This window comes from Crocodylus porosus, unplaced genomic scaffold (genome assembly GCF_001723895.1).
Source record: "Crocodylus porosus isolate Cpor-Errol unplaced genomic scaffold, CroPor_comp1, whole genome shotgun sequence".
Lineage (NCBI taxonomy): Eukaryota > Metazoa > Chordata > Crocodylia > Crocodylidae > Crocodylus > Crocodylus porosus.
Genome location: NW_017728917.1, coordinates 3,345,105 through 3,370,262, shown reverse-complemented (window position 1 = coordinate 3,370,262; position 25,158 = coordinate 3,345,105). Strand labels below are relative to the sequence as shown.

Genomic DNA, 25,158 nt, shown 5'->3' with positions numbered 1-25,158 from the left:
CAGGAGGAGTACAATGGTGAAGTCACACCCCTCTTATTTCCTGGTCCACTCTAATTTTAAAACCAACTGCCTGGCACTAACAGCAGCATTTCCATTCAGGCAGCAGTGAGGGAGTTGCTTTACTTCATGGCTCATTCTGGCATTTGAAATGTTATTTCAGTATCAAATGTTAAATATTCAGTTCTCAGCCTAATAGTCTATCTCATCCTTCTGGGCTTCCATAATAAATGTTGTTTATCCTTCTTAGTTCAGAAGCTCCTGGCACAGTTTTACCCACTGCCACATTTATTTATTTTAAACCTGTAGTAAATTAGGGAAAAGAGGTCTTTAATTAAACTACTCAGGCAGTGGAGCTCTAGTAACCAGGTCATGGAATCTCTTCTCCTCTTAAAGCTGTTCTAAAGCAAAATATCACTTTTACAAGCCAGCTAATTATGACCGGCTAATTAGTACCTATCCTGTTGACAGGATTTTGTAATCTACAGGTTACCGAAATATGATTAAACTTTTGTAAATAAAACACGTCTGGATCTATTTCAGATGGAGTGGACTTTTTATTTTTTTCTATCAGCACAAGCTAGCACACTACCTGATTCTACCATAATGTTGTCATCATCTTCTTCTTCTTTTAAACATTTAAACGATGCACATCTTGAGATGGTATAGGAGGTAAGGGACGGATTACCGTAATTGTAAGCGTAAGAGCACAAAATGGATGATTATTTCATTGTCCCAACTAAAAATCCTTTGCTAAATATTCATATTTAATTGCATTTGTGTAGTTTCTTGGCTACATATCAGCACATTGCTTTCCATCCATTTTGATGTCATGCTGCCTATTCATCAGTTTAATCATATTCTTGGCCTAGGATTGAGGTGCTTATATTCTTTCTCTCTCTCTCTGCCACCCCCCTCCTTCTAAGTTTGATTGCTTTGTCTGAATGATTTCAGGTGTGTTTTTAGATAAAAGTTTTGCCCATCCTGACCAGTTTTCCATCCTGACCTGCACCAAAGTGCCTTTTCTGACTCGGGAGGTGCACAGCCAACCAGGGGTAACATTCTTCTAGACTTGGTCCTGGCAAAAGGAGATGACCTGGTGACCGACTTAAACATAGAGGGCAGCCTGAGTGATTATGTTCATGGTCTGTTGCAAGGCAGACAAATTGGAGAGCAGGCTTGAAGTTTTGGACTTCAAAAATGCAAACTTCAACAAGCTCAGGTCACTAGTAGGGAATGTGCTGAGAGGCCAGGGACCGAAGGTGAAAGGAGTGCACGAAGAGTGGTCGTACCTAAAGGACACGATCCTTGAAGCACAAAGAAAGTCCATTCCCATGTGGAGGAAATGCAGTAAAAAGGCTGGGAAGCCATCTTAGCTGAACAGGGAAATCATGGTCCTCTTAAGAAAGAAGAAAGACGTGTGCAGTCAATCGAAGCTAGAGACAGCCCCCAATGAGGACTATATCACTATGGCCCACACTTGCAGGGATCATATTAGAAAAGCTGAGGCACTGACTGAACTAAAATTAGTAATGGGAACAACAAGGACAACAAGAAGGCCTTCTTGAGGTACATAGGAAATGGGAGGAAAATGAATGAAAGTGTACCGTTGCTCAGCAACTCAGGGCAGCTAGTCACTGGCACTCAGGAGAAAACTGAATTCCTGAATGACTGCTTTGCTTCAGTTTTCCACCAGGCCAAGGATAAAATCATGCCATCTAGGGTACAGAATGAGCAGGGTTCAAATGACTGCCTTCCTACTACTGCTGTAAAACTGCTGTGTGATCAATTAAAGCAATTGGACCTATTTAAGTCAGCAGGTCCGGATGAACTTCTGAGAGTGCTGAAAGAGCTGGCTGAAGTCATTGTGGAACACCTGGAAGAGCTCTTCCAAAACTTGTGGCATTCCAGGGAGGTCCCTGAAGACCGGAAGAGGGCCAATGTTGTGCCCATCTTCAAGAAGGGGAGGAGGGCGGACCAAGGTAACTATAAGCCAATTAGCCTAATTTTTATCCTTGGGAAAATCCTGGAAATATTAATTAAGGAGTCTATGTGCGATAGGCTTGCAGAAAATAGGATTCTGAATGACAGCCAGCATGGCTTCATTGTGGGAGGGTCTTGTCTTACTAACCTCATCTCCTTCTGTGATCAGCTGACTCACCACCTGGATGAGAGAGAGGAGGCTGACATTATATACCTCAACTTTCAAAAAACTTCTGATCTGGTACCCTACAATGTTTTCACAAGAAAATTGGAAGACTATGGACTTAACTATGAGACAGTTGGGTGGTTAGGAAACTGGCTGTGGGGCAGGACCCAGAGCGTTCTAATGAATGGATGTTATTTTGGTGGGAAGTGGCCAGTGGTGTCTCACAGGGGTCAGTGCTTAGTCCAGTGCTATTCAACATGTTCATCAGTGATTTGAACATAGGGGTGAAGAGCTCACTGGCCAAGTTCACGGGCAACACCAAGTTATAGGTAAACATGGTTATGCTTGAAGATAGGCTGCAGATACAGCTGGACCTAGAGAGGCTTGAAAGTTGGGCGGAGCAGAACCAGATGAAGTTTAACGTTGGGAAATGTAAAGTGCTCCACCTGGAGATGAACAATCCCCTACATAGCTACAGGCTTGGCAACACCAACCTGACCTGCACTATGAATGAAAGGGACCTGGGAGTAATAATTGACCACAGTATGAACATGAGCCTGCAGTGTGCTGCGGTAGCCAGCAGGGCCAACAATACCCTGGAGTGCATCAATCGATGCATTTCCAGCAAAACCAAAGAAGTGATTCACCCACTCTACTCAGCATTGATGAGACCACAGCTAGAGTACTGCATCCAGTTCTGGGCACCACACTTTAACAAGGATGTGGTAAAGCTTGAGAGAGTCCAGAGAAGGGCCACCTGTATGATCAGAGACCAGCCATATGAAGAAAGGCTGAGGGATCAGGGACCCTTCAGCCTGAAAAAGAGAAGAGGGGACCTGATAGCAGCTTACTGCTACATCAGAGGTGTACATCAAGGGCTCGGTGAACAACTGTTCACTAGGGCACCCTTGGGAAAAACTGGGAGTAATGGTCACAGACTCCTGGAAGACCATTTCAGTCTCAACGTTAGGAAAAATTACTTCACAACCAGGGTGTCCACACTGGAATAAGCTCCCTCCAGAGATGGTGCGGTCACCTACCCTGGAAATCTTCAAGAGGAGACTGGATGGGCACCTTGCTAGGGTCACCTGACCCCAGTTGTCTTTCCTGCCTGGTGCAGGGGGCCGGACCTGATGATCTTCCAAGGTCTCTTCCAGCCTTAAAATCTAGGAATCTATTAATCAGATTTTCAAAGGAATTTCTGTCAGAAGGATTTTAATTTGAAAGCTTACAGTACACATAAAGGACCAGGTCATTTCCCTCTAAATATCCAAAACAGCTACTGTATTCAGGCGTCCTGAATATGCAGCAAAGGCCTGGACGAAATCTATGTTCTGAAGCCAGGAATGACAGGGGAAAGGGGCATTTTAACTTAGTATGAGTAGGGCCTACAGATCCCCCAGTTTCTTTCTGTTGAACTAAATGAAGTAAAATCTCAACTGTGCTTTTGGAAGGGAGTATATTTGCTTAGAAATTCACATAAATAACTTTATCTTGTGTTTCAAAACCCTGAACCAATACTTTTCAACTTTAAGCTTTCTGCAGAGAATACAAACACTCTGTTCACAGGCAGACTGTTAGCAAACAACCTGAACAAAGATGTATCTAATAATAACCCTCCTGTTGTGAGCAATCAGGAAAAGAAGGTTCCCGCTTCCAAACTGACACAGCAGAGCAAGTAGAGTGTGGTAGAGTGATTAAACACTGGGGGAAAATAAGTAGCACCCTGCCAATAGAAAATGCACATTCAAAAAAACAATAGTTTTCCTGCTCTGATGTGGATGCTTAGGGATCATGCATGAAAAGGTGAGTCACGGTGCTTCTACTTCTGTTATGCAGTGCTTCAATAGTATTTTCAGCATTATCTGTTCCCGGGAGCTTTACATAGACCTGTAAAGTAGGTAGCCATAACGTAGTGCAATTAGCATGGATTCTGTGCAATTGAAGCAGTTTGGAATTCAGTTAGCATGGATTCTGGATGAAACTGCAGATGTTGAGAATAGAAGTCAAATTGGCTAGTAAATTGCTTGGCTAGGTACAGACATTCAAAAAGCCCAAGGCAGAATTCATCTCAGTTACACAGTTTTCTGTAAGTGGTATAGTTTAGATCAGTAGCAAACAGAACAGACATTCATGGTATAGTTTAAATCGGTAGCAAACAGAACACACATTCACCCTTTGGTGGTGGTGGGGAAATCTTAGACTGGGTTCGACCATTTTTAAACCAGTCTGTGCACCAAACTTCTGTTCTGCTGTGGGTACAAACCTGTTTCCAATCAATTATCATGGTAAAAGTGTAATGTCTATACCTGGCCTTCGTGTTCACAATGATACACTCTCTTTGGATAATATAGGAACAGTTAAAGGTTGCATATAGATATGTTCATTCACATTCTAATTAGAACACTCCAGCATCACCTCATTGTCATGTGTAACAAGTCACCATGCATTTCAAAATGGCTGCAAGGGCACTTTATCTAAACCCCATTGATAAACTATCCTGCAGCCATTTTGAAATGCCCAGGGGCTTAATACATGTGATGGAGAGCCATTTTAATTTGATTGGCTGTCTAAGTACCATTCTAATTAAAATTGTCCTCAGGCATGTGTATAGGCAGCCAAATTCTCCAATTTGTCATTAATTCTAGTACACTTTTATGAACTGTATTCACAACTGTTCCTTAAGATAAATACTCCTATCGAAATGGATAGGCTGGTATTTTTTTCATTAAAACTAGCATTTTCGGGTCCTAATTTTTCTGTCTGTTTACCAATATTAAAATGCAGAACTCTGGATTTACCCTGCTAGGGAGAGCTTCTTCTAGCTCTTCCTATAACAAAGACTTCTGAAATTCAAAACTTCTGAGGGTAGAGAGGGGAAAAGGGTCTTTGGATCTCCAGTTCTGGGAAAAAGCTGCAAGAAAAACAGTTTTGTTGATCAGGAAACCCCCAATCCATCTATCTCATTGTCTTTAAGTTGTGGAGAACTTAGTGGGCTGTGAACTGAGATGAACGTTTTTGGTACTGTCTGAAAATTTGAAAACAAAACCAAATGAACAAACAAAAACCTGGAGTCGCTCTATGAATCTCCTTCTCGGAGGGAAAATTACTCTATTATGGGCTCTCTCAGGGACTCACTTCCCTTTTTAGGTTTCAGTGATTTATTCCCATTGCGTCTACATTGTGCTGTCTATACTGTAATGCTTTTGTAGAATAACTGATTTATTTCAGCATTAAGAGATCACAGAAAATCTGTCTTGACAGTACAATACATGAATCTCATACATGTGGTTTTGAAAGAACCTCTAGGATCAGATTCCCATCTAGTGCAAAACATTCAGCTCCAATGATTTTGATGAACCTGTGCTAATGTCATTTGGATGGGAATCTGGCCACAAACTGTGTGTCATACTGCACACCATATCGAACTATAACATTACCATTACAGCTGTAAACCTCATTATCAATATTGTAAATCAATACCACTTTATTAATGATAGAGCCTAACTATTGAGCAGACCAACTCAGAATAAATTGCTGAAAATGCTAGTAATGGTAAAAACCCCTTGATATTTTTATGAACACAGCAAAACAAAGGCTCACCTTTCAAGCGTATTCCAGCACAGCAAATGCTACTATTCTCCTTTTGGAGAACATGAATCTCTGCTATCTGAATTCAGAGCAGTGTTATTGTTGAGATGCATAGTCATGGTAGCATTAACAATCATATAGCAAAAAATTCCACAATAGCAAATAAATAAATAGATAAATAAAAAGGCTGCCTTAATTTTCCCAGCAACAAAGGAAGCAAAAGTCTCATTACAGATGGTTAATAAGGCAAGCTTTTCAAAGTATTTTATAATTAATATTTTTCCCACTCATCTCTTTTACTTAAGTGGACATGTTGGCAATGTGATGGATTTTTCCCTTTTGTTTTTTTCTATGAAATAAAAAGAAAAAGACCGTTGAGATTTTTTTTTCATGACCTCCCACAGGATTTGTCCATTAACTAGTATCTACAATGCTTTAGAGCAGAAGTACATTGTTCTTGTTCCCAAAGAAGGCAGTCATGATCATAAGAGACCAATAAGCCGCCTTGCTCTCTGGCCCATCTCCTTGTCAACACAGGATGGTGATCAACTGTGTATTTTGCAGTGTTTTGATGTCTCTGATTTCAGTCTTAAATATAAACTCTAGTTGCTGACATCTTCAGAAGACATCTCTATATTGCCACTTGTGCACTGCCTGGAAGCACTGAATAAAGCATGCCTTGTACACCCACTCCTGCTCAGTGCATCCGTATGTACAAATAAGCATACTCGAGATAGCCTACAGGCAGCAAAAAGCACATAGTCTACGACTGATAGCATGACAGAATGTAAAATAATAGAATTGCAAAGTGTTCTAAATGGCTCTTTTTGGCACTTCTGTATAATGGGATATTAAAAAAAAAAGACCCCTCTTAATTTGGAATGCTAAAAAGGCAGGGAATAATATTCTACTTCTGAGATAAAAGCCTGGATGACACTGGCTATATGAATCTTGGCAGCCATCAGGACAAAGTTTCTGTAACAGGAAGTCTTTAAAGACGTATCATTTTATGATGTTTTCATGAGGCGATAGCATGACCCTATGCGCATGTTGCCTCATGCTTTACTGAAATAGGTCTATTTTCACACCTCCTGACTCCATTAGAGCATGACCACACGGTCCTTAGCTGACATACTTAATAACCAGTTTAAATGTGTAGGAGAAATTAACACTCAAACCAACAAGCCACATCCCCTGTGAATCCAAACAGACAGAAAGCTACTGTTTATTTTCCATGGACCCTGATACCTTTTATCGTTGCTCAAATTAAACCTTTAGCTCTATTATAGTGACATAATGGGTTATTTCTTTGATAAATGGTAATTAAAATACCATAACTACGAACATTGTGCACTATGTCCCAGAAATGAATGTTTGCAGCCAGCTTCCATAGCACTGATTAACCGTGCTGGACAACCAGGGGGGTCAAAGTTTTATGAATTACATTTATGTAGGGGGCACTTAAATACAGAGACGAGAATGTGAGCCATTTGATTTCCCTGGTAATTGTTGTCTTTAGGAATATTACGTTCATTTAGGTCTCTCAGACTGTTCATTTCTCAATCAAATCCCACATCTCTCTACATCCAGTTTACAGTAAAATCCTCTGTAGCCATACAGAAGTGGCAATCAGCTTTATAAATGACATGAAAGGAATGGCTGAGTGCTCATTCATCATAGAGTCCATTTCATATTTTATTCATTACGTGATTGGCATAGCTTGTTCAGGCCTTTGTTTTTCCTAAGGTTGAAATAATAGCCTTCTCCTCCTCCCTGTGAATCACCACTGAGCACTGACAGTGTTTAAATTTGTTTAAGGATTCACTCATCAGAAACGTATCTGAGGACAGATAATTCTCTTCCAAAGCTTGATCCAGCAAGGCTGAAGATTCAAGGCCCTAATGAACCGTACCACTTATGCATCTGCTTAATTTTAAGCAGTTTGGAGGATTTCAGTATGATAAATCACATTCCTAAATTTCAAACAGGTGTAAATGCCTGCTGGATGTGCCACATTTCAGGACTGATCTCCAGATTATATTCTGTATTTATATATTAATTATGGCCTATGCAAAAAGCAATTATTTCAGGTGCCTTTGGCCCCTGCTACAAAACATACAGAGAATAATTGGGTCAAAAGGTTAGACTATTCCGTAGTGAGGTAAGGGCTCCAAAGGGTATCCCAACTAAATATGGGTATTGTTGCATGCTATACTTAGCATGTCCTAACAGCATTACAATGCTAGTGCCCTAGTGTTACAGCAATAAAGCGCATGTTAAGTGCCATCTTGGTTTAACAAAGTTATACCTGGTCCAGTGAGGAGTATCTCCAGGTGGTTTTACCTAACATTTGGAGCTAACATTGGACTGCTCCACTGACGTAATTTAATTGGGGGACTCTGGTGTGGTGGTAGTAGTGGGAAAGAGCCTGACGGTAGTTGTTGGTCTCCCATTCCCCCAAGCCACACTGGAGCCAACTGGCTCCCAGCTCAGCCTGCGCCACAGGGAGCCAGTTCAAGGCTCCTGTGAAGTGCGGGGCCTAGGAGTGACTCGGGCACCACACAGGAGCCAGTCCCAGAGCCCATACTACCTGGGAGCTGGCTCATGGCTGCTGGATGGTGTAAGCACTTGGAGAGACCCTGGCACTGTATAGGAGCCAGGAACTCCCTCCGGCGTGGTGCAAGAGGCTAGGTCTGCCTCCTGTGAGGTGCCACCGTCTCTCCCAGCCCCACCACCACACCAGAACTGGCTCGGGTGCAAAACCAGGGCTAAGACCAAAAATCAACTGGGATGGCACTGGAGGCTCTAGGGAGGTACTGCAATCTAAGTTTAGGTGGCAATACGCATTAAAGCATGACTTCCCCGAAAATGTTCTGCATTATATTAATGCGTACAATAATTGTAATCTAACACGTGCTAAGTGTAACGTGTAATAGTATCCTATGATAAGATGCAACAAGGGAGAGTGAGACAAAAATGGGGGTGAGGAGAGGGCCTAGGCCCAGATCTTTAAAAGCACTTAGGTGCCTATCTACCTCCTGAGGTGCTTACATCCTCCATCTAGATTCCACTGACATTTTCACAGCTGCCAGTCAGCAGCTTAAGTTGCAGCTGGTTGGTGTTTGCAAAAGCTGTTTAAGTATTTTCTGTGCCTCACAGCTAACAATTCGTTCAGAGTCTTGGCTCAAAAATTCAGCCCCAGAGACCCTGGGAAGAGAGACCTAGTTCACTAATGGGCCCAGGGCTGTAGGTTAGCATGACTAACAGCTGTTACGTGGTAATCCCTTCATCACGAGGACCTGAGGCAAGCCACTGATAAGCCCATACAAAAGACGGCTGGGGCACAGGGAAACCTAGGGTTGGTATGTGGGATATATAAAGCAGGACAGAGAGAGCGAGAGACAGGGGATAAAAAGGTTTCTGGTGGCTAGAGCATGGATTATGTACAGAGTTGACCTGGTTAACCTAACTCCAAGAGACGCTCCATGGCTGAAGATCCTAAGGGGAGGGAAACAACCACCTCTGGCACGTTAGTCAGGTGCACAGCTCAGACACTTATGTGCCTAAACTGCTCTCCTTTCATGGATCCTCACCTTAGTATTACAGTTATGGCTAACTTTTGTGGCTCCCCACTCAGATGGCTCCTTGAAAGATCCTCCCTTAGGCACCAAACTCTCCTGCACCTTGTAAAGGAAACCTGTTGACTGGCTTGAGCCTGGGCAATTCTGTTGGGGGTGAGGCTGCAGTGCTGAGGACACCAGCACTGAAATACCTTTAAAGATGTGGGCCTAGCTGACAATAAGGCAGCCTTCCTAGTTGTTCTTGCATTAGCTCAGATCCCACATTGCTGCAGAAATAATCTTCAATAGGGCAGTGAGGGCAGTTGGGTTTGGGGGAAGGAGTTTCAGCCAAAATGGTCCTCCATACAGGCCCCCTAGATGGTCCAGTCAGAGGTAAGTGTTTTCTCTTCCTCTCTACTGACTGCAGATTCCAAGGCACCTATAAAGTTGAGGAAGTTTGGGTGGGAGGGGAAGGCACTCGGTTCAGGGGCCCTCTTGTAACTTTGTTCCTGGCACTTCTTAGTACAGCTTTTCCTGAAGTCCTCTGTAACTGCTGTTGTGCATTGCAGGAAATCTGAGGGAAGATTGGAACTACTGGGATGAAAGTATAGTAGAGGTGACTGAGTCCAGTACCATGCGTAGACTTCTCCAAGATAATGACCTGCATAGTGATGAGTGCAGGATCTACACATACACAGAAAGAGGAAAGTGGATTCAGTTCCAGTTGATGCATCACCAGAATAATTGTGATTTATATTATGATTACTTTTAACCAATAACCCTACACCATGCACAAAGGCTGCAAATTGGCTTCCGGCTGAATTTGTAGTGACCACCATGAAAGAAAAAAGTTTGTCTTGGAAACCGGACAAATGTGATGTAGAAATCATAGAGATGCAACAAGCATGAAAGAACTCCCGAGTGCTTTTCAGAGTCCTCCTGCACTTTAAGACACTCTCAGAACACAAACTTAAATTAATGATGAGTAGATTAAGGGATTTTCCACCACCTGTTGAGGTATTATCAACAGCAGATGTTGGGTATTTCTTTGGTTATGATTCTAGTGTGGAATGTTTGAGGTTTTATTTATTTGCATATTTTGATTTTCTGAGATCTGTAGCAAATGAGGTTTCTAATGCTCTAACTAAATTTACAGAGTAAGAAATTCTATGAAAAAATCTGGGTGTCTCAAGAGTAGGACTCCTTAGCTGTAACAGAGTTTTTGGATGCCAACTGAATACTCTGTGCCAACTGCACAAGAGAAAGCCTAAACAGTAAATCTAAAATTCCAAGTCATAGAGCACGTTTTCCATTTTCTGTTCTATGAAAGTATTGGTACTTCATTAAGGGGGAAAAAATAGAATGATTCTTTACTCAGGAAATAGAAGTGCTTTATTTATGCTTCCATTAATTTCAGTTTGGGAAACAATCGCATTTCTATTGCAGGACAGAAACATGAATCTAAGAGATGTGGGCTTTGGCTTGTCTTTTGTAAAACTCATAGGCAAAGCTTTTTAAACTTATGCGCAATGTGGGTATAATTGCTTGAATAATTAATGTGATTGCATATGCAAATAAGTGATTGTTTATACAAATTATATGGACAATTACGGTAATTGTCAGTGGCAGTTTGGCATACAATTGTCTATTTATTCCTCATTTTATATATATTTTACATTAGGCCCTAGTGTGCCTAGCTACTGTACAAACAGGAAAGGAGCATGTTGCTATGCTACCAAAAAGTACCAAAGGATTCTCTGCATTATCAGCAGTAAAGATCTTGGGTTTGCTATAATACGAAGGGCTACTAATATATCACGCTCAAAATATGGTATAGTGTACTGTTGGCGGGGAAAGTAAACACTCACTAAATAAGGTTACAAAACTAATTTAAGCTCCAGTAGTTTCAAAGTGGTCTGCAATAAACTGAACATTTTACCACTGTACCAAAGTTAAGAGATCTTATTAAGCAATTTTTAAAGCAGCTTTTATCTTTTTTACTAACAATAACACTTTAGGGCTAATGACATGATCTTTTCAGTGTATTTGTTGTATTTTCTTGATGGTGTGATCTCATTAGAACGTCAAGAGAGATGGTTCATGCTCAAGTATACCATCTAGGCATGTATTAAGCAGCACATAATAATTTGGAAGAAAAAGACTTGCAATTTTCTGTGTTGCGAGCTACGTACAGGTGGTATATGTGCTTAGATGACTCTCTTTGTTTTGCATAGTAGACTACTAGCTTTTTTTTCACAGTGGCACCAATGGAAGCCATTAGCTTAGTGTTTCAATGTTGTCAGTGTTTCAGGGGGATTTGTAGAGCTGGACTAGGGAAAAATGAGAGGCTGGTACATTTAATTTATTACTTTTATTGACTTCTGCTGTTCCAGAGCAGGAGTCCTCGGAAGACCCATAGCAGCTAATAAAAAGAGACTTTTAGAATTTATGTGGCAAGTAAAATGCCAAATCGGAATGTCATTGTTATTAAAATGCAGGAGCGCTATTGGAATAAAATAAATATATTAGCCTCTCAGCTGTGCACTTACAGCTCTGCCTAACATTTGAAGGGGCCAAGCAGGTTACCCGTTTACATGACAAATGAAAGGTCCCCTGCTCAGTACAGAAAAGTACAGGTTTGTGTGACAGAATTTCCATGGAAACTGAAAGCATATCCTAAAACTAAATGGGGCTGTGAATATCCTGTCTGTAGAGTTCAGTTCCCAGTGCTTGAAAGAGGAAGTGCAGAGGAAGTTTGAAACTGCTTCTCCACAGCTGGAGAGGGAGACACAGGGCCAGGGGCATGCATTTCAGCTGGCTGTGAGATCAAAAGGACATTGCTCCACCTGGCTGGCTGCTGTACTTTTTGTTGAAGCTGTCTTCTTGCTTAACATGCCTCTGTGCCTAATTAGCCGAGCTGTGAGTTTTATTCTTGGCACCGATACATTGCAATCAAAGGAATGTGACATTAGAATACTGTTTTAGTGTTGTGTTGATGGTGTGGGTTATATCTGTGGAAGTACTGAAGGCAAGGTATCGCTGATAAGGCGTTAAATATTTGGGGAGAAGGTTTCAGATTTACTCTTCGGTTTTCCAACACTTGGCTTTTCTAAAATTCAAGCTAGGCAAAGATAGGAAACAAAAATGAGGCTGCCAAGTAATGACCAAGTTAAAAAAAAATTCTGATCAGCCAGAGGCAAACACTATCTTCCTTGGTCCCCATTCCCTACATTCATAAGAGATAAAATGCTGCCTATTCATCAAGTCCTCTATTCTGCATATTTATGCATATGTTCTATTTTATGCACAATATGCAAAATTAGACATATGCATATGTCTTTGAAAGACTGGAAATTAAATGGGGAAGTATAATTTTTGTTAGGCTGCAAATATTTGTTGGAGGGGGGTGGGGAAGAGGGAGGGAAGATTTTACCTTAATGTCTTTGTTAGAGAAGGCATGGAAAAAGCACAGGCATTTTTTTCATATTTGGAACCATTGTATTAAAATCCTGCATTTTCTTTGGCTAGAAAATAGTTTAACAATGAATCGGTTAGAGAAACAATCTGCCTTCAGTCCATAGCTCAGTTATTCAAAAAATATTTTAGAAAGAAGAGTTTTACTGCAGCTATTTCCCACCACGTTTTGCACTTAATATTATTGTGAATTCAGTAAAATAATAATACATGATACATCTGCCTGACAAAGATTATTTTGTGTGTAATGGGCATATGATGAGTCAGGATATAGTTGTAAAAGTAAGTTTATTACTAGAGCTATGTGAAGCTTCAGTCCCTGATTTGATTTGGTGGTGATTTGGCCCAATTTGGTGGCTGAATCTGAATCGAATCAGAGAACCCTCTAATCTCTCTGAATTGAATTGGGACCCTTCGAATTGATTTGGAGAGATTTGGAGATTTGGACATAGACACAGCTTTAAATGTTTTTTCTAAATTGCCTCTAGATAGCAGGCAGCTCATGAATGCTGTGATGCTGGGGCACATGGAGTGTCCCACAGAAGCTGGGGGGCTCCCCAGTGTGCTCAGCAGTAGGCCCAGAAGTGCACCAGAAGCACTTCTGGTCCACTTCCAGGTCTGCCGGTGAGCATGCAGCACCGCCCCCCTCCCCCCAAGCTCAGCGACTGGCGCTTCATGGCGGGGGCACCTGGGGTTCCTCTGTGGCTGATCACCGAGCTGGGAGGGTGTGGGGGTGGGGCGGAGGGCCCATGCATTCCCTGGTGGGCCCGGAAGTGGACTGGAAGTACTTCTGGGTTTACCACTGAGCATGTGGAGGGTCCCCCCGCACTCCTGTGGGACGATCCATCTGCCCCAGCTTCACATTCCCTAGCCGCGCTGGTACCTCAAGGTATGTGGAAAAAACTCTTAAAGCTGTGTCTATATCCAAATCGCTGATTCTCTGAATTGGCATCGAATCTTCAGATTCGGATTTGGCCGAATCAAATTGGAGACAGTGATCTGAATCAATGAATCAAATCACCGTCCCTGATTTGTTCCGAATTGAATAGAGCCCACTTTGCACACCCCTACTTATTACCCAGTACTGGATTAAACTGTTACCATTTTTGTATGTTCTCAGGCAACTTTTCCTACCTTAAATGTGATATGAAATTTTCTTACTGCAAGAATTCAATACGATCCAATTAAACAGATGGAATGGTTGAGGTGGAAGGGTCGTTTACTCACTGAAGTCAGAGCGAAGCAACAGGTGTTTTCAGACAAAGTAGAAGTCTATTGTCTGACATTCACATTAGCAAATCTGAATCAGGCTCTGGGTACAGGCCATTTTCTGAATTAATAGTGAACCAATGTTTCTAAGATGTTCTGAGTTTTCAAGTGATCCACAAATTCACGTTTATCTTGAAGTGGTTTTGGCCATTTTGAAAGCACTTTATGTGCACTGAACTTCTGTTGTGTTACAGATTTGAGCAGGTTTCCAGTCACTTTTACTAGTTCATGTGTAATTTCTGTCCCAAGCCTGAATGTTTATCCCTGAATGTTTGAACTCAGTGCTGGGGTTGCCAGTAAATTCTACAATCCAGTTTTGAAAGGTGGGTCATATGAACAGAAGTTAGTCAAGAAAACTTTTATAAAACCTTCTTTTATAAAATTGTACTTAAAAAAAATCACTGTGTTTGTCATATATGGTTCAGTAATGTTAGCAATAGGTATACTTACATAATCTGTTTCGGTCTGACATATAAGGCCCTCTTACCTTTAGTTATAAGTGGTTCCTTTTATATTCAGTTCAAAGATGTCACCAAGATTTAGCCCATCTCCAAATGCAATCTTGTCAATTCTAGCTATAAATCCAGCAGCAAGGTCACTTTCCACCTGGAGGGCTGAATCCTGCCTTCAGTTCATTGCATTTCTGGGGGCAGGATCAAGCTCTCTGTTTCAAATGTCTGAAGGGCAAGAAAGTTCTTTCTTTTCCCTGACTGCAAACAGTACCATGTTCAGGAAACATCATTTTTCTAATATCTGGAGCAGAAGCCAAAGGGTAGAGAAGTCAGTCCCTTCAAAAAAGCTTATTCGGATAGAGAACTTAGTATTCCCTGGGCTAAAGGAAGACTGGCTTAAAATCTATAGGTTGGATTCCTGGGTGGTGTAAATTGATCCAGCTCCAGTGAAGTCTGGGACTATGCTGATTTATGCTGAGGGAACATCTGTATGTTTATTTAAAATATTTAAGATGGAAGATTCCCAAATTAGATTAAACATCTTATTTTCAGTAGTATCCTGAGCAAACAAGAGAAGCAGGAAAATGGGTTTACTTATTCCTGGCACAACAAACTGATCTTTAAAAATACCTGTAACTATAGCTATGAGGCTTTTTCCTTTACCTCTAGTTACCCTCTGGTCACAGGCTTAATCCCAAATGCCTCAAATTCAAACACAAATAATAAGCTTGGTGGTGATTGTTACCATTGCTCTTTTGGTACTGTTGGAAAGGAAAGGACATTTTCTACTCCCTACCTGCAAAGACCTAGTGATTTTCTGAGCTTCAGTATGTCTTTATAATGTGGTGCTCAAACTCTGGCAGGCAGGCAGAAACCAGCTTGTGAGGACATGTCACCCAGTCCGTGGGGCTCCCCGTAGGTAGCGTAGAAGGCTAAAAAAGAAATCGGTAGAAGTAATCGTCCAAATGCTGTATGTTAGATTTGCCATGTTGGCTGTGAGGCACTGCGCTGACTAAGTAGAAAGTTTGGGACTTAGGGGATTCAGAAGGGGTTCATAATGCTGTTCAGAAGGGGAAGGTGGTTCTTGACTACTGTGTAGCCAGCCAAAAAATCAAACCTGATTCCCCATTGTCTTGCATAGTCACTGAAGTGCAGTGTTGAGAGCGCTGGATGGAACTCAGAAGATTTTCTCTGCTCTTATTCTGATGGATAAGCATGGGAAAATCGCTTTGCCTCTCTGTGCACCTTAGTATGCCATTAGTGACCTCTAGATAAAGTGCTCTGTGAACCCAACATAAAAAGCACTAGAGAAGGCACTGGGACAAAGTACAAAGAGACATGAAATCAGCATTCCACAGTGATGGAAATGGCTGCACAAGGTAGTCAGACCATGTAGTCCTCGTATTTGGATACAGCTGTCTTCAGTGACCTCTGTTAACTATATTTTCATTAAAAATAGAGCTGAAGAGGAATTTTATTCAGCCATATAGAAGCAGAGCTTGCATTGAAATCAGAAGACCTTCTTAGCAGAAAAGCATAGGTGAAAGGACCAGAAAAGGTCTCTGAAGTTCTTTTGCTGTAGTTTTCCCCAAATTGTTCTATCAAGGGTTGATGTTAAAGGGGAAGGCCTTTAAATTTTAACCTCCACTGGTAAATCCATATATTGGTCTGAATTCTGCTCTGTGCAGTTATGTGCAAGATTCAGCGTATTCTTCTTATCACTGGAGCTAGTTTGCCTGTGAAGAACGGGGCTGTTGTTAGCACCATATGCTATTTGGTCTGAACATTGACATCTTTCATTATATTATAATATGGTTTATTTTACTCCTCAGGGACCTTATTTAGCCATATTACCCAGGCTTCATTTATTCATGTTTTGCTGAAAATACGTCTGACATTTGCTGGTTGAAGCTATACATTTATTAAGCAGCTCAGGCGGTAATTCAGAACTGCATTGCTTCCAAGCATATTAATCCTGTTGGTCAGCTATCTAGATACATGTTGGTGCATAATAGTCTCAAAGAACTTGGCAGTTTTGAATCACAGCAGTCATCAGGCCTTCTTCCTTCCTTTCCCTTTTCCTTGAGACAAGGTATTTAGCAGAATTCACAGATTCATTTGAAATCTGACAGGGCTGCATTGTGAACACTTCTGCTATGGTTGCAAGCTTGTGACCTCCGGGCTGTCAACCGTGAACCTTAGCACCCACGTCACCCCAGCCCCTGGGAATCACCCAAATTATATACATTTATCACACTATCCTCACTTGACTGTAGCAGCAGGAGACATGAAGAGTATGGATGAGGTCTCTTCATACATTACCCAAAATATAGGCAATTTATTTAATTTGTTTTCAGTAGTAGATGTGTCATTTGGTTATTTAGTACTCACCTGCAATGAATTACCTTATTTTTCTCATTGCATTAGAGACTGAGACTAAATACATTTCAGAGTCTTTCCAAAGGAAGCCCATATTAAAATAGAAAGGCTTGGCTTTTACTGCTCGGACTGACGAGCAGGGATCTGGGTTTTCCATTCACCATGGAAAAATGTGGATTTTCTCTTTTTAAGGAGAAAAACTCGTATTTTCTCCTTTAAAGGAGAAACATGCAGGAAACGGCAGGCTGGCAGCGTTCCATCCTACAAGGGGCTGGGGGGAGCAGGAGGGCGATCATGCAGGGGGCACCATGTGCGCACACCATGTGTGCACACCATGTGTGCGTGTGTGTGCACACACATATACCCATGGCAGCCATGCAGCCTGGAGAGCAGCTCCTGCAGCTCCCTGCAGGTAAGTGGGGGGGCGGGGAGCGGGGAGTAAGGCCTCTCTAGTGTGGCAGGTCCATGGGGTTGTGGGTCGGCAGTGAGGGACACTAGCAGGGCTGGGAGACTGTCGCTTGTCAGTGAGGGGCAATGGCATGGGCATGGCACCGGCATATCAGGACTGCTCAGTGCCAAAAAGTAGCGGGGGGGGAGGAGGGGGGCAGCTGCAGGTGGACCTGTGTCCTGGTGAGTGAAGGGGGCAGGTGGAGCTCTGATTTTCCATGATAAAAAACCCAAAATCAAATGCCAAAATGTATAGGTATTTATAAGGTACAGGTTGTACCTGTATTGGTTTAAAGACATAGGCAGACAAGGTTCTTTGATTTTTTTTTATTTTTTAAGATCAACTGAAATAGCTGGGAAAAAATCTTTACTGACGAAGGGTGTTTGTGCCCAAAAGCTTGCAGAAACAAATTTTTTTCAGCTATTTGAGTTGGTCTAATAAAAGAGATCAGATTTACCCAAAGAACCTTGTCTGCCTAGGTATTTAGAATTTATTTTATCCTAGTGACTGAGGCACTGGTAGGCTGCAAAACTGCTTTAAAATTGTAATTATATCAATAAAACGTTGTGTCCAACTTATACCTATATATAGAGTGGTGTTTCATTTTAATTGTGGAAAAATACAGATTTGTGGTTTTAAATCAGAGACTTTGCAAGTTTTAGCAGAGAATCTGTGATTTTTAAACAGAGAAAACCAGGATCCCTGTGGGTGAGGAATGCCTTGCATTAGAAAGATTGTCTAACTCTATCCCAACTGTATAAAACAGTTCACCCTAAGAAATCCTTGCCTCACATTACTCCTGGATCGTCACAGTGACATCACCCTAACACTGCCAGAACATGGAAGATAGTTGAAATCCACCATGTACAGTAGAAAATCTTCAATCTAAAAGAAAAAATCTGCTTTCTAACTGTACTGTGCTGGCTTTTACTGCTGACAAACAAGTTCTTGCATTTGAAAGCTTGTCCATCTCAACCATGTAGTTGCGCCAATAAAAGATATCACCTTCAGAAATAATTGCCTTCTGCGGTGGAGGTAAAAACTGGGGCCAGGCGTGATGGACTCCCTTTATCATTCTAATGCTTGTCATACTAATTTCACTTTCTGTCTTGAGCCTACATACCTGTAACATTATAAAAATAAAATCTTACACACACACAAACATGCGCACACTCTCTCTCTCTCTCTCTCTCTCTCCTGAAAGGATGGAAAGGGCTAAAATTGTTGGGATAGGAAGAATATTAAAAGCACATAGAAACTGATGCAGCCAAAGTGTTGGTGCAGTATCTTGAGTCTGACAGCATGGCATCGGATGCCTTGGATGAAGGTATAAAATACTCATTATAGGCACGTGTAGGGTAATCTCCCCTGTTGTACAGGTTTCCTTATGATAGCTAATATTTAGAGGTTGTCAAAATCTCCTGAAGCATGAAAGTTATCATACCTTCCATTTTTTTGTTATCTCTAGTTATGACAACTCTGGGAGTTCTTGGTCAGTAAATCCAATCTCTTTTTGCATCTTCCCAAGTCTTGGTCATAAGAGCTTCAAGTGACAACAAGGGCTGTTTGTTTTATACGTGTAAAAACGTATTTTCTTTCATCGGTTTTGATTTTTTCTGACCTTTCATGCAATGTACCCCGTGGACAGGGTATTCAAGAATACCCTTCTGCAGGGAATTTTCTGGAGCAGAGAGATAATGGTCACCATCAGAGACAGTATACTGGATAAGGTGGTCTTTAGGTCAGGTCCAGGATGGCATCACCTATCCTGTATCCCCCTCTAATTTAAATGTTTTTAGCTCTGAAATATGATTTTGCTTTTCCAGAATTTTTGTTTCCCTATCCACCCCACATTTTTGAGCATTTGTATTGATCCTCTATGACTGTCAGCAGTGAAAGTGTATTATGAAATGTGGAGCACATCATCCAGTCATGTAAACTGTTGCACCTGCATTGACTTCAGCTGAACTATGCTGGTTTGTGACAACTGAGGATCCAGCCCACTGTCTGACACATGGAGTCCCTCCCCTACACCTGTTTCACATTGTGCCTTTGTTGGTTTAGCCTTTCAGCATTTCATATCCTGGGGGGCTGACATCTTTGAGTCATGCAAGTGCTAAACTGACGTGTGAATCATAGTGTTTGAGTTGAAGTGGAATCAACAAGCTACAAATTCCTTAAGGTGCTAATGCTAAGGTATCAACTGACTCCTTGTCAGATGCAAGAAACTTTTTAAAAATAAGTTTGAGGGTGAGCTACTGAAAAGTGCCTTTTAAGTTGGATTACTTTGACATCATTAATCTGTATTTGTCATTTGAAAACGTGTCCACAAAGGTATTCAGTTTAGCAAGAGGCTTATTTGAAAATTCCTACTCTCTGAACTTTTATATGCGATTATGAGAGTATTTTTTTGAAAGAAATACTCATTTGAGGTGGGAACTCAAACCTTGGAAAATCCTGGCAACTTTGCTAATGGCAACTTGGTGACTTACTGACCTGTAGAGAGCTGCTTTAATTTATCAAATATGCTTACAACATATGGAGCCAGATCCTCAGCTGATAAAGCCTGACATAGTTACTAACAATAATGCCACTGCAGTTTACATTGGTTTGGAATCTGGACCTTCTCCAGCTTATGTTATCTGAGAAGACTTATGCAAGGACAGGTGATCTGTATGTTTATATTTTATCATCTTAATATCTTGAAATTCCATTTTTAATCTGGTTTTCAGTGGTGATAGAAGAATCCACAAATGTAGTATTGACTCACATTAGTTCCCAAAGGTTTGCATACACATCTAGGCTATCTGAATGTCTTGATTTATCACACACCTATTTTATTGTTAGAGGACACATTAACACCTATCTGCATCCACTTGTTTTATTTTAAGCGGTGCATAGGCTAATCGGGTGGTTACTTCTTTCCCGTTTCTCAGGACATCTGAGCCAGCTTAGGGTAATTTGGCATTGAATGAATGCATTGATACAGGATGCAAGCAGTTCTTTTTTTCCTTTATGCACCTACAGTATCTTTTAAAGCCCGGCTCTCAGACTTTAAAAAGATAACTCGCATACTACTCCATGTCAGCAAAACAGGTCAGTAAATACCGAAAAGGAGATTTTTATCATAAAGCAAAAAGTTGGTTGCTCATGCAACAGAATCATTTTGTTATGTCATCTTGTATTATGTTCTACCCAACACGCAGTTACAGCAGATTTACTCTGTACGACATCAAGAGAAAACAGAACCTGTGACTGCTGCTGCAGACAGCAAAGGCAGAGCTCCACACATGGGAACTACCCACCATGCTATACATCGACCCATTCAGTCACATGAAATGTTGCATGCGTATATAGCAAAGAAGGGCTGATTAAGTTGTCTGAAAGTAACTTTCCTTTTTGTGTCTGATTAGTGGCAGTACATTACCATTTACCCAGGCAAAGCTTGCCATTTGATGATGTTTCCCATGCATGCTTTTTATAATGATATGATGAGTTGCTACCGTATTTTACATTTCTCTGTGTGGTTGGCCTAATAGGATGGGGAGAAATAATACAGCATCACCATGCTTGAGCTGCATGACTTGATCTCATATAATTCTAATGAGTTAGAAGGCAGGGTTCCATCGCATCTAAATTTCTATGCTGAAAAAAAATGGATGGGGAAAATAAAAGTGCAGTTAATATAGATCCCTTCAGTAACTGGGGTTCAGTTCAGTGGTTAAGGAAACCTTATTCACACTGTTTAACCGCTATACACTGGGATAACTTTTTTTTGCACAAGCAGCTTTTCTTATGAAATGGAAAATGTGTTTGCACCCTTTAGAGCAGAAATATTGGGCCAGGTCAACTTTTTTTCCTTCACACTTGGCTTTTCTTCTAATCATTGATGGAAGCAGGAAATGCATGAACATACTGAGAATGAAGTTAGCTATTTCAGTCATTAAAAGTGATTGTCTGCATTCAGGTTTAGCTTTCGTCCGAGACTGGATGCTCAGGGTGGGTGTTATTTTAACAAACCCATTTTCCCCATTCCTAAACAAATAAGCACATCATAATTCAGCGACACATATAGGTATATGTAAAACTTTAAACTGATACAATTGACTGAAATTTTTGGGACAGCCGATGAACTGATTGAACAGGTCCAATAATGATATGAGGCCTACTCTAATATTATATGTTGCACATAAGAAAGGGTGAGACAGAAGAATTGATAGGAGATTAGTCTTTTTATTTCTGGGACCCAATGACCTGACATGATTCAGACTTACAAAAAGCTAAAACTCGCAGTCACAAAGCAAAAGTCAGTACTTACTTCACTGGCTGCTAAATTGGATATGCAGTCGTGGAAAATCACTGAATCCAGAGATGTGCAGATTTCTTCTGATAACATTGATGTGACTGGTGCATAGCAAGGATAAAAATAGAAGGGACAGCAGAAGGTTCGGTCTCAGTAGCATTAATTGAGGGGAGGGAGAGGGGTTGTAAAAGGAAGAATTTTGACAGTGGGTAAATACATGAAAAAAGGATTTGTAAAGCTGCTCAGATGGCAAGAGAGAAAAAATAAGATGTCATTGAAAATAAACTTTTAAAAGTATGTAATATGGCCAAGGTAGCTTTGGCAAAAGGCACTGTTGATTTAGTATTTGTTTTATTTTAGTTGGAATAGGGGATGCAAAAATAATTGTGTTCATTTGGAAGAAATATGGTTCACACCGGAACAGTTAATGCTGTCCATATTTCAGTACAAGGCTAACTTTACAACAGTCGAACTCTGTGTACAAGGAAGAGACAGCCTTCTGCAGAAACATAAGCTCCTTTAGAGGAGCATACAGTATAGCGCTGACCTGGAAGAGTAAGTTCATGTCAAACTATCATGGCACAAAAGAGGAAGATTCACAGCTACGAATGCAGTTGACTAAGGGATTTCAGTATGGCTTCAATTCTCTTTAATTCATGCAATATCTGCATGGAACAGCAAACTCTTTCTTTCTCTTTTCCCCTCAAAATAAAGTTACTCGTTATCTTAGGAAACAATTGTGGGGTAAGTGATAGGCTGGATAGGGTTGCGTATTTCTGGTGTGCCCTGTGTCTTTGGAAGGAGTTTAACTGCACTGCACAAACCCATCCTGAGATCAAGATCAGTAGTCTTGGCCCCCGCTTTAGGCTGCATCCTAAGTATAATGAGCTGTCGGCAGAAGGCAATAGAAGTCCTCCTCTTTAGCACTGATCTCTAATCACCGAAAGTATTACAGTTACAATCCCGGCAATAACAACAACAAAAAAGAAAGAGTAGAACACAGGGTAGATTTGCACCTTATAGGCTGATTAAATCAGAGATGCAGAAGCTTTTGTAAGCAGCAGTAGCGTACTTCATTAGACTTCAGTCTAATGCAGGTAGTTACTCTCTGCTTAGAAATGAGTGCCAGAATTTCTTCATCTTGTTCAACAATATATAATTAGTGCCACTGGAAGACATGAAGGTGCATTATTTATGTTCAAATGAGATTCTGTGTTAGTAAATGATATTTTTCTCTAATTCCAGGATGAATCCATTTTATTTTATTACTGAGAGTGGGGGAGAAGTTGGGTGATAAATGAAGCAATTCAAGTAGAGACAAAGCTTTTTTTCCTCTTTGAAGTGTAGAGGCAGTGATAGTAAAAAGTATTTAGTTCTCAAACACACAGAGTGTTTATAACTCAACTGTGTAAAATACACTTTTTACAATAAATGCAAGATTTTTTTAAAAGAGCTATGTAATTGCAGCACTAAGCGCTCCAGGATGAAGAACTATTTCCTTGAGTTCATCAGAATAACGTGCAATTATTTATTGTGTAGTGTTGTTCCCACATCATGGAGCTCCCATGTTGTTTCCTTTCAGAAATTAAGTTGATTGTCAGTAAGCAAATTTTGCTCTACCAGTTCTCACTTGCAACAACCACAAAACTTTCCTTGTCTTAAGATACATTTTCCATGTGGTGGCAGTCTTCTGAAAGAGATCAGAGAAACAAAAACTCCATCTAGATGTCTTTTTTAAATGCAGTTAGGAAGATGTATTTATTGTGGATTATCGCATGTTATTTTGATGAGAAAAACGTTGCAATGGGGAAGCCTATACACCCTTTATCATGCAGGGTGGTGGTAGGGCCAGGTGGCATTTTAGAGACTAACTGGTCATAGATGACAGCTTACTTCATCAGCTGCTATGGCATACTCTTTTTTCCTGACGTCAGAATAACATGGCTAAATAACCACTTCTCTACCTCCTCGCTTTTCATGTAACTGCTTACACTATAAGCAGTTTTCATGTACCTGCTTACTCTTATGTTGCCCAGTGTCATGCATTGAATTATATAGTTTAACCCTACAATCCATTACAAGGCACCCAGCGTGAAACATAAAGTTCTTTGCTTCCGTATGTGACCAGGAAAAATTCAGTTGGTATGGTAAGCATAATCCTTGGACACATCTCAAACCTCCAGGGTGCCAATTTCTTTACTTGCAAGGTTGCAGAAGGCACCACAGAAGGAAGGTGGTATGAGCACCTGAGAAGGTGTGGGCTCGAGTGTGATCCTTATTGTGTCAATGGCCTCTTAGGACCTGGACTTTTTGCCATTGGCTTCAGTAGCAGTCAGTGTTCTTGGTGGAAAAAAGATCTCGCCCACAGGACCTCAGTTTCCACCTAGGTAGGAATAGGTTGGCAGCTACATTGAGCTATGTTATTTTCTTCCTTGTCCTGCATTTGCAGTCAGAATTAGACCCAAAGTCAATCACACATTCTGCATGTACGACCCTTTATGCAGAAATACACACTGTTTTCATGTCTGCAGGCACAGATTCTGCATGAGTAACCCACTTAATTAGGATAGGGAAACGACCCATATTTCAAGAAAAAATAATCAAACTACTCTTTTTTTAATCATCCCTTTTTCTCAGATTCCCTCTTCCTCCTACTCTTTTCAGCAAAGCCCTCCAACCAGTCAGTCATGCCACCCAGGGTAAGCCAAGGGTGATCCTGTCTCAATGCAACCGGTGCTTTCACTTATGTGCCCAGTTAGAAGCACATTTAGAAAGTCGGTTGTATATTGGGGGTATCTGAACTGCTCATTCAGGGAAAACTGCTGGCTTTGCTAAAAGTTTGTAGCATCTTTTCAAGGTATTTCAGGAATGGAATTTTTTGGTGATCCCTACCCAAGCATTGTGGTCTTGTCTCACCTAAGTGATGTCTGCTTCATATCTGAAAGCTGAGAAGTCTGCTACTGCCAGTGACTAACAGATGTGGCCATCTTAACTGGGGAAGTAGAAGGCATATCCTGGCTCATACTCCATCCTTGTTGCCAGTGATCTTCCTGAGATGTGCATCTATTTCAAATTAAAATACATATTGAAGTAAATAAGTTGGTATTTTAATTCCAAATAAATTCATAAAAGTATTACTGAATTCACAAAAAAAAAAAAAGAAGCCAAACCTTTCACAATTCTACCAAAAATGTTTGTGGTTCTCAAAGAGAATAAAAAAACATTTTACTCATGCAAAGTACTAGGAAAAATGGTTATGAAATGTGCATCTGATGTGAACTTTTCCTTGGGACAAATCTGACTGCCAAAAGTTTAATCCTACTGTTTTCATTGTCTGATGGAAATGGTGCAGTGTTGGGCTTCCTTATTCAATGTATGTATTCTTGGGTGCATCTACAGGAGATGTTTTCTGCACAGCTGATGTGTTGTGCAGTAAACATCTCAGTGTTTACAAATGCACCCTATTAAGGCACAGGAAACTAATACCCTTTGCAGCATAGTAGTACTTGTACTATTCTGCTGCAGAGTTTTTTCGT

The 25,158-nt window shown here is 40.9% G+C and overlaps 1 long non-coding RNA gene across 1 annotated transcript in view; it reads right to left on the bottom strand.

The window, feature by feature from the left end:
- The window catches only part of LOC109311446, a 21,819-nt gene extending 21,100 nt beyond the window's left edge, over window positions 1-719 (bottom strand). The window contains exon 1 of the long non-coding RNA XR_002101501.1: window positions 709-719. This is a non-coding gene — a long non-coding RNA (uncharacterized LOC109311446). The remainder of the gene's footprint in view (window positions 1-708) is intronic.
- Window positions 720-25,158: the final 24,439 nt, after the last annotated feature.